The sequence below is a fragment of the Magnolia sinica genome, chromosome 1, assembly GCF_029962835.1.
Source record: "Magnolia sinica isolate HGM2019 chromosome 1, MsV1, whole genome shotgun sequence".
In the NCBI taxonomy this organism is placed as follows: domain Eukaryota; kingdom Viridiplantae; phylum Streptophyta; class Magnoliopsida; order Magnoliales; family Magnoliaceae; genus Magnolia; species Magnolia sinica.
In genome coordinates this window covers 33,903,215-33,913,681 of record NC_080573.1, presented here as the reverse complement: position 1 = coordinate 33,913,681, position 10,467 = coordinate 33,903,215, and positions in this window count along the sequence as shown.

The following is a 10,467-nucleotide window of genomic DNA, read 5'->3' as shown; positions in this document are numbered from 1 at the left end:
ACCGAAAATTCCCATTGAACAATCTGGCCATCCTGTCTGTTGAATGTTTGGTAATACTTAGCAGGATTGCAAGTAGGGGTTCAGATAGCTGTTTCGATCAATAGTCGAGTCCACAGTAGGTGGTTGACTAAATGGTGGCTCCCACTTGTATAGGGTCTCACTGAGTGGAAATGCAGGCAGTAAGGTGCAACTCCCGACAGGTTTAAGTCGTGTTTTGATGGTTCCCCCAAGCCCTACCCGACCTGGAGAGTAGGGGTGGCAATAGGATGTAAAGCCCGTCCTAGTACGGTTGTCCCACCGCCACTAACTCAGCCAAGGATTGGGCGCTTGAGATTGAAATCCGGTCGTGGTGCTGGGATGGGCCAGTAAGGAATAGCCTCATCTGGCCCATTGTTCTAATGGTACCATATAGTAGTACATGGGTGTTAGTAATGTAGACTATAGAGTATATATATATATATATATATAGAGAGAGAGAGAGAGAGAGAGAGAGAGAGAGAGAGTCATGCTCACCTGCGCATGTGCGCACCTTTGCACACGTGTCATGGGTGTCTAATCTGAACGGTCCATGTGATGCGGAATCCCATGAAAACCCATACGACAAATTTTCACCCTGATCTAAAATTTTGGTGGGCCATAGCAAAGAGAAATGCAAATCAAGGGAGGAAACTGTTTTCAATTTTCATGTCCCGTCAAAGTCTTAGATCAAAGTAAAACTTGGGCATGGGGGGTTTCACGAGGTGCTGCTTCACATGAACGGTTCAGAGTTTGTATCCACATCATGTATGATGGGTTCTCATAAAAGTTCGCACCAGTTCCGTGTGAACTGGTGCGCAGGTGAGCATTTCCCTATATATATATATGGAGAACTTTGATACTCCTTTTCAAGTGTGATGGATGGATGGATGATATGAGGCAGCATAAACTGGGCAAATTGTAGGCTTACTAGATGGTGCACTCATTTGCTTCTGTTCATATGGTGGATAATTGGGTGTGGCATATGCTTGGTTGAGCCCCAAGAAAATTTTCCATGCTTTTGTAAACAGGCACTCACCAATTACAAATTACAAACCAATTGCATTGTAGCATTAGCATATGCTACTTTAACTTACAGGACTGGCCTTGGCCCTAGTCCACCCCTCCCTTCTGTGGTGAGAGCTAGGGCTAGGGATGGGCCTCTTTAGCCAATTTGGGCATTATTGGTTAGGCTAGGCACTCACCAATTACAAATTACAAACCAATTGCATTGTAGCATTAGCATATGCTACTTTAACTTACAGGACTGGCCTTGGCCCTAGTCCACCCCTCCCTTCTGTGGTGAGAGCTAGGCCTAGGGCTGGGCCTCTTTAGCCAATTTGGGCATTATTGGTTAGGCTAGGGACCTTGGTCCTAGCCCTAACTGGGTTGCCACCCCTGCTTGAGAGATGTCAGCCTTATGGCCAATCCAACCCAAGCCCAACTAATGTATTGAATGCTCAACCATAACTCAGTGGTTTGGGATTGATCAAGTTAACATATGCAACTATTAAATTAGTACAAAATTCATATTTAACCATCCAATGATTTGATGTTACGCTCCAAACTCGGAAATCGGATTCACATGAATCACGATCGCCGAACCTGGTGCTGACAACCTCCACAGTACCTCATTCTCGGCTCCCAGCGTCCGTACGCCCGGTTCCGATCCTGGGAATCTATAAGGAGGATTTTCCAACGTACATTTGTCTCATAAGAAGCATAACCACAAGTATACCCAAATCATAGAGGCAACATCATCATCACATATCTACTAATATAATCATTTGAATACAATACTGGAAGAGAAATACATATATCGAAATCAAAGCTCCAGAAGATAGCTGCATGCTCCAAGCTCAACGCTGCTGCAACCTAATGCCACCTGCACACATCTATCATGCATAAGCTTATAGAAAGCTTAGAGGGTGGTGAAAGTGTGTGCACAAGGTAAGTATCAAGTATTCAATATCAGAGTAATCAGAGTAAGCGAAAATACTGACAAGTCTATAAATGTTATCAGTAATACAGGCATATTAATAAATCATACAATATTAAAGTAATGCAAAAACATGCTAATAAGCCCATGAATACCATCAGCCTTATCGAGGCTATGCAATGCAAGAATATAATAAACCAATATCATATACTGAGGAAGCAATGTAGATCAGCTATGCAATGGGGAGACATAGTAAGCCAAATATCAGATACCGAGTCCACGAATATCGTTAACCTTAATTATGTTATGCAATATAGAAGCACAGTAAACCAAATGCTATGTGCTGAAGATGCAATGCGATGCAAATGAAATGACTAAGCTGGAGTGTGAAGTCGGGATGATAGTACGTAGTATCGTGGGCTATGAGGTCCATCACAAGAGATTTCTATCCAAACCAGTCTCATACCTAAATTTGGATAGCCAGACTCAATATACTAGACTCCTGATCTCAGGTTAGTCGCGCGCCTAACTAAAATCCTGGCCATGCGAAGGTACATAACAATTAGTTGCGCACCACCAGCCTGAGTAGATAGTGAATGAAATGAATGTATGAACATGCAACTCCTACTCAATAAGTCTACATATCAGTATGGTTACTCTTTGGGAAATCACCGGGGTCTATTACACTCCAGACCAGATTGCCGCCCCATCGCGTGCAACAAGGCGAGTGGAAGAGACCTCCCTATCCGCCTGCCAATATCGGGCCCAGCTCGTCGATAGCGGACCCATTTCTCGAGTTGGTCAGACTCAGCCTAGCATTGCCCCCTCCTCTCGGGCAGGTAAGGCCGTACTCCCTTCCAACCGACCACGGCACGGTGGGAGACGCGGCCTAATGGTATACGGCCCTCATGCGCTTATGCATCCACTCGGTTTAGACGTTAGAGCAACCTCTGGAACTAAGAGGGTTTAGGGACTTTCACCCAGGGATATCTATAGCACCCCATGTAGAACAGATTTCCAGTGTCTCATCTGGTCATCCACGAAATACCTGTGGAGGCTACAGCCCTGATATCGGTAGGGCGTACGGTAGTCATGTCACATAAATGCGAAATGCATGAGTCACACAATCGAATCATGCATCAATCTTGCGCATACCATGCGCTCAGGTGAGACAATCTCTGCCTATCAGGGAGTCTCATAATAACCTGTCCAATGATATATACAATGGTCAACCACATCTCATAATAAACATGCAGATAATGCGTATGGGCATGTATCATGATGCTATGTTATCAAATACTCATAATCGGTATCAATAACCGGCATCGACAATAGACCTCTACAATGTGGACATTTAACCAACATTGCCCTAAGGAATGACTCATATAGAGCCTAACATATAGTGGACCCATGGCCTCACACAAGGGCCTAATACACATCACGATGGGCCTCATATAGGTCTCGATAATCGGCCTCGGCCATCGAAATCAACATCAACAATCGGAATCGACCTATACAATCGGCCTCAACAAATCGGAATCGATACTCGGCCTCGACAATCGGAATCGGCCTATACAATTGGCCTCGACAAATCGGAATCGGCCTCGATACTTGGCCTCGACAATTGAAATCGATCTATACGATCGGCCTCGACAAATCGGAATCGGTCTTGACAAACGGCCACGACAATCAAGATCGATCGATAATCAGGATCGGTAAATCGGTCACGTCAATCGAAATCAGCAATCGGTCACGACAATCGCAATCAATCGATAATCAGAATCGGCAAATCGGTCACGTCAATCAAAATCAGTAATCGGTCACGACAATCAGAATCGATCGATAATTCGAATCGACAATTCGGTTGCGTCAATAGGAATCAACAATCAGTCACGACAACATAATTGATCGATAATCAGAATCGGCAAATCGGTCACGTCAATCAGAATCAGCAATCGGTCACGACAATCAGAATCGATCGATAATCCGAATCGACAAATCGGTCGCGTCAATAGGAATCGGCAATCAGTCACGACAATCAGAATCGATCGATAATCAGAATCGGCAAATCGGTCACGTCAATCAGAATCAGCAATCAGTCACGATAATCAGACTCGGCAAATCGGTCACAACAATCGGGATAGATCGATGATCAGAATTGGCAAATCGGTCACGTCAATCAGAATCGGCAATCGGTCACGACAATCAGAATCGATCGATAATCCGAATCGACAAATCGGTCGCGTCAATAGGAATCGGCAATCAGTCATGACAATCAGAATTAGCAAATCGGTCACGTCAATCAGAATCAGCAATCTGTCACGATAATCAGAATCGATCGATAATCCGAATAGACAAATCGGTCGCGTCAATAGGAATCGTCAATCAGTCACGACAAATAGAATCGATCAATAATCAGAATCGGCAAATCGGTCATGTTAATCGGTCTCGATTGCTAATCGGCAACCGGCCACGAGAATAGGTGAGAATGGGCCTAAAAAAGGCCTAAGGGAAAGTCACAATGTGGACATCCAACCATCATTGCCCATCGATGTGGACATTCAACCAACATTGCTCCCAAGGAGTGGCCCACATAGGGTTAAACATATAGTGGGCCTATGGTCTCTTACACAACATAATGGGCTACATGCGTGGGCCTCATATACAACACATCGGGCCTTATCCATGAGCTGAAAATACATCGCGATGGGCCTCATCACATAGGCTGAAAAATACATCACATCAAGCCTTGCCCATGGGCCTCGAATACATCACAGTGGACCACATCCAAAAAGGGCCATACGTCCATCAAAATGGACAGACGACGTGGCTATAGAATACGTACAATCAAGGTGAGCCGGTCCTTAAAATGATATGGAAAACTAGATGGACGGGATAGATGTAAAATACATAAACCACGGCGAATCTCGCAAATGGCCGGCATGGATGCAAAACAGGTGGATGGCATTGATGAATTCAAAAATCATGGTGGGTCCCACTGATCTGGATAGATGGATGGGGTGGTCATAGAGTAAACACATCAAGGTGGAGATCTAAAATATACACATCACGTGGGGTCCACGTGTACAACAGATATACCAAGGTGGGACCCACACGAATGGACAGTTAGGATATAATTCGTACATCAAGGTGGCCCATACGGTGGACAGATGGGCGGTATGGATATACGGCACATGCTTTAAAATGGCCCACGTCCATGTAATGGACAGTGTGGGTTTCCCACGTCCATGTAATGGACAGTGTGAATAAAACCCATACGTCAGTGGGTCCCACACGGATAGACAGTGGGATAAAACCCGTACAATCAAAGTGGGACCCATGGAACTTTGTGATCTATTATTATTATTATTATTATCATTATTTTTTTTAAAAAAAAGGAAAACCACTCCAGCGTCCAGGTCTGTATCAGGGTGGAATTCATTGTTTCCAAACGGATGGACGGCTGGGATGTAAGGCGTGTAAATCAAGGTGGGTCCCATCCCACACGTACAGCACGTGTGGGATGGCCCCACATGAATTAACAATAGATGGACGGTGTGTGTGAAACACATACATCACCCAGGGGTCCACCGTCCCGGACAAGATGTAGTGGATATAAAACAAATACATCATGCTGGGTTCCACAGAACTTGATAACGTCACCACCTGCTCCACCTGTCAGTAGCTAATCTGGTGGGTCCCACATGATCTGGACGGTCTGGATCATAGTACGTGGGACCCATGGAAAGTATGGATGGAACGTACATAGTATGGTGCATCCAGCACCGTCCCACGTTGGACGGTGTGGTTGTGAAAACACATACATGAAATGAGGGCCCCACCGTCTAGGGGTCTGGACGGTGTGGTAAAACACATGCATTCCAGTGGTGTCACGTGTGCAACCAGCACGATGCCAAGTGGGCCCCACATCCCATGCAAGGACGAGGTGGCTTTCATCGCAGTAACGACTCACCGTCCAGCAACTGCTGGACGGTGCAAGATACGGTCACACAACAAGTAGGCCCCGCACGTGTGGCCTACACCACGGTGATAAAACCCCAACATCACAATGCGTCCCTCACGTATGGACGGCGTGGATTCTGGACACGTGTATGATGGTAGATCACGTGGATGGGATCCATAGACCACCACTATCATATATATATATATATATATATATATCATCTGTACTATCATTATTATATTATTATTATATTATATATATAACAAAAATCAATCATCCAGATGGTTGGATGGCTGGACGTACTGATGGAGGGGTGGAGCCCAAAGAACTTGCTGACGGTCCAGCGGCTGCATGCTGGACGTCCAATTGATGTACGGCCCGGATTCAATGCTCGCACGAGGTGGGTCCACACATGTGGGGCCCACCAGTAGCTTTAGATAAGCTGATATTTATGTCTTCCTCCAATCAGGCTCGTCCAAACGGTGGGCCCACTCGGAAGACGGCATGGATAAAAATACATTCATCATGGTAGGATCCACCCGGGTAGGCCACACGGCCACATCACCACTAAAGAAATGAAAGAGAGGGAGAGAGAGAGAACAGTGGAGATGGGAGGGACCCCGTCACTATGGGTCCCTCTTTAATATAAGACATACATCAAGATGGGTTCCGCCATACGTAGGCCTTCAAATCATTAATATCACACAAAGCAAATTATAAAATGCACCCACCTTTGATCTTCTCGGACTCGTCCTTCCACCGATGCAATCTAGAGCTCCAAGGGTTAGATTTTAACGGTTGAGATGGACTTTGGAGGGTGGGGATGAGAGATAGGAAGGTGGGCCACACCAAAGTTCTCCATGGAAGCCATGGACGTTGGAGTTGCTTGTCTTTAGAGAATGAGAGAGGGAATGAGAAAGAGATGGGTGATGGGAGAGAATTGATGAGAGAGAGGAATGGTGGAGTGACATGAGAGATAACGTGGTTGTTGACTTTTTGGGGTTGCTTTTGTACTTGGGTATGGGGAGAGTAATGGGTTGAGTGATGGGTGTACTTTTGACAAGTGATGTGATTGATGTAATGGATTTGATAGATTCTCTTAGAATTGCAACGTGCGGTATTTTTCTCAAACTGAATGCGGGCCCACATCTCCTTGCCTGGGTATCACCTCGGCGCGCGAGACGTAGCATCGGAACCGCGGCGACGGCGCGGTCGCATGGGTACAAGTCTCGGGTCAAGCCGACTCTGAATAACGGGATATGACTCAGGGTTGCGCGCAAACCCCGATAACAGAATGTGGGTCGCCGGAATTCGACCGGGAGGACCACGGAAGCCTACAGAACGATACGGGCTAGGATACGGGCCTTACATTTGATCTGTTCATATTCTCATTACTAACCAAAAAAAAAAAGATATCGTCTGAAGTCATTATTTATTATTGATGATCCTTCATTTGATTTTTCAGAGTTAAATGTGAACCATCAAAAATTGTCTTTTTAATTTTAAAGTTCAAATTCATTTTAGAGCTCACATAGTATCATACAAAACATGGGTGTGTTCTAATCGTTGGACCACTCAGTATGTGGTTTGGACCTGAAATGGGCATCCAAACCTGTATCAAGTAGGGAATCGGTTACGTATTTATGATTTGAAAATATTCAGAGAAGAAAAATCCCCTGTAATTCTACTTTGGCATGTACTATCTCAAATTAGGGGATCCACTGTAAATGGGTCATCACTCAAAGATTGAGGTGGTTTAACAATCCTGACTCTTCAACTCAATACTTTCTGTATTTGGTCATCCATTACTTTTCATTTGAACCATCCATTAAATTTTCGCCAATATGATACTGAAGTAATTAAACCACCGAAATTTGGCTCCCATAGTTTCAATGGTTTATTTTTTGCAATGTGGATGTCATGTTTACCACCATCGGTTCATCGAGTTTGCTTTGAGCAATATCTCTTTCTTTCGTCTTTCGAGTTCCCTTTCAAGTCACCTTGCGTGTGGCCACCACAGCGCTTACATGCCACACAACTAGTGCATGAAGCCAGCCACACTTTAATATGGAAGGAATGCCTACCATGGTGTTTTATATGCCGCACAAGTCGTGCATGAAGCCAGCCACTGCTTAATGATGAAATGGCTCAAAGATTAAGAATAATGAATAATTGGGTAAGGGCAGACAATGGAAAACAATGGCAACCCAAAAACCTCCAAATTCATCCGATGGGGCAAGCCGATGGATATGTGCATGACATACCTAACACTTCATGTTGGACGCATATAGAATCAGCTTATCTTACAATAGGAACCCTTTTTTTGCTTTTTGGACATTTTCTGAATTAAAATCTGCTAATTATTGTTGCTAGTTATATTGGACCCATCACACATCAGCGTGATACCCATAGAGCTCGACCTCATGGGAAGCTCTCATGTGGTGAATTTCACAGTACCATTTTCACACACGTGCATGCACACACGCGCGCACACACACACACACACACACACACACACACTGTAAATCTTCGAAATTTAGGGTTTGGGTGTATCCACGGTCTCCAAATTTTCGAGTGTCACTAATGTATAAAAAATGTAGTTTAAAGATTAAATTAATTGGCATCAACTTACTTATTGAAATTTAAATGAAACAGTGCATGATGGGTGAAACTTAAATGATAAAATACAATTACATTAATGTTCATACCATTATTCATATAAAACCAACAACTTTAATTAATGGAGATCTCAAACTTTATGTCTAAAAGCATTTCTATAATTTATCATTTCTGTATAACACTTCAACAATGATATCAAAATCTAAGTGAGTCAGAATATTCTTGATCATCAATCACAACAACCTTGGTAACTCCTGCATATATGAGATATAGTTGGTGTTTTAAAACATTGCTAAGTGAGTATTTAAGCCAGTGTTAACATTCCCTAAATTATACATAATATCAACACAATCAAGTGCAGGTAATGAAGTATAGCATCACAAGCACTTTTCTAATCTACTTGTTTAATGCATGTGTGCAAATGCATGGATACATGGTTCAAATAATTTTAACGTAGGGTTCTCTCGCCTTCCACACTATACTAGGGGTCGAGTTATCTAGTGAGGTTCTCGTCGAATAGCCAGGCACTTGATACACTAGTGAGTACCTATGTACATGGATGCATGATTGTCAAGCCCTTATTATTCCGTATTCAATCAGCAGTATTAGCAAAGTCAGATTACTACAATTGTAGTACAAGTCAAATATATATGAACCACATAGCTCGTCATCACAGTCCTTAATCCATTCAGGGTCGTCATCCGATGTTCAATAATTTCTAACATGAAAATGGAATTGCTGATGATTTACAAGAACACTCCAAGACAACACACAACTCATGGATTAGAATATCCAATGATTTACATGTTGACCAAAAGTGCCACTATCGCGAGCACATAATTCTTAACTTTATATTATTTTCGGGTCATCACCTAATCAATGATGGTAGGCTCGTCACCTCCATCAGTGCTCTCGTTGTAAGGCTTGCTCACCTACATAGGTCAGAGACAGCACAAACACTGTCCCATACCACCATGCTTGGCCCATGAGCTGTAATGAGTAGCTCGCTAAACCACATTACAAATGACTATGAATGGTGATTATATATGAATGGTAATTGTAGTATAATGGATTCGATCATATGTGTGTCAACGTTCACAGAATAATGATTATATCCCTAAATTAGACTAATTCGGTAGATCAAGGGAATATAGACCAAACGGCCTTAGGTGCAAAGTAACTCACGAGTAGCCTAAGCTAGAGTCAATTAACCTGTTCTACTTCAATCGATCGAATATGTTATTGAGTACCAAACCTAAGTAGGCAACTCACAATTCTAGCGATTTTTCAAAGACTAATCTCAAATAAAGCAAGTCTATAATATCATAATCATGTTCATAGGGATGAATTAATCACATTTCATCAAATTTCTCACTAAGACATTTAACTAAACACTTAGCGTGCCAAATGAACAATTTCTTATTTCCACAAAATTAAGCCTAAATGAATACCAAATTCATACAACACAAAAAATATGTTATTAATACAACACATAGCATAAGAATCACAACCATATAATAACTCTAACATTTAAATATATATAATTTCAATCAACACTCAAAATTTACCAATAGAAACCATCAAAAGCTGATAAAAGCTAATTTAGAAGAATAATCCTCACCTTAAGATATTGAAAAGGCCTATCTATATGTCCTAGAGGGGGGGTGAATAGGACAATGCCAAATAAAACTTATAACAGCGGAATTAAAAAGAATATGATAGCCAAAATAAATCACAATGCAAGAAAGTAAAATAACCTCAAAATTCAGATCTTGAGAGGTTGATACAAATGTTGTTCTAAGGACAACCTTACACCAAAAACCAGAGTTTATGGTAGGACAACCTTATTTCTAGAAAGATCTTTGTACCAAATCTCAAATCAAAGAGGAATACAGAAATAAATACAAACTGAATTGAAATAAATTGTAAT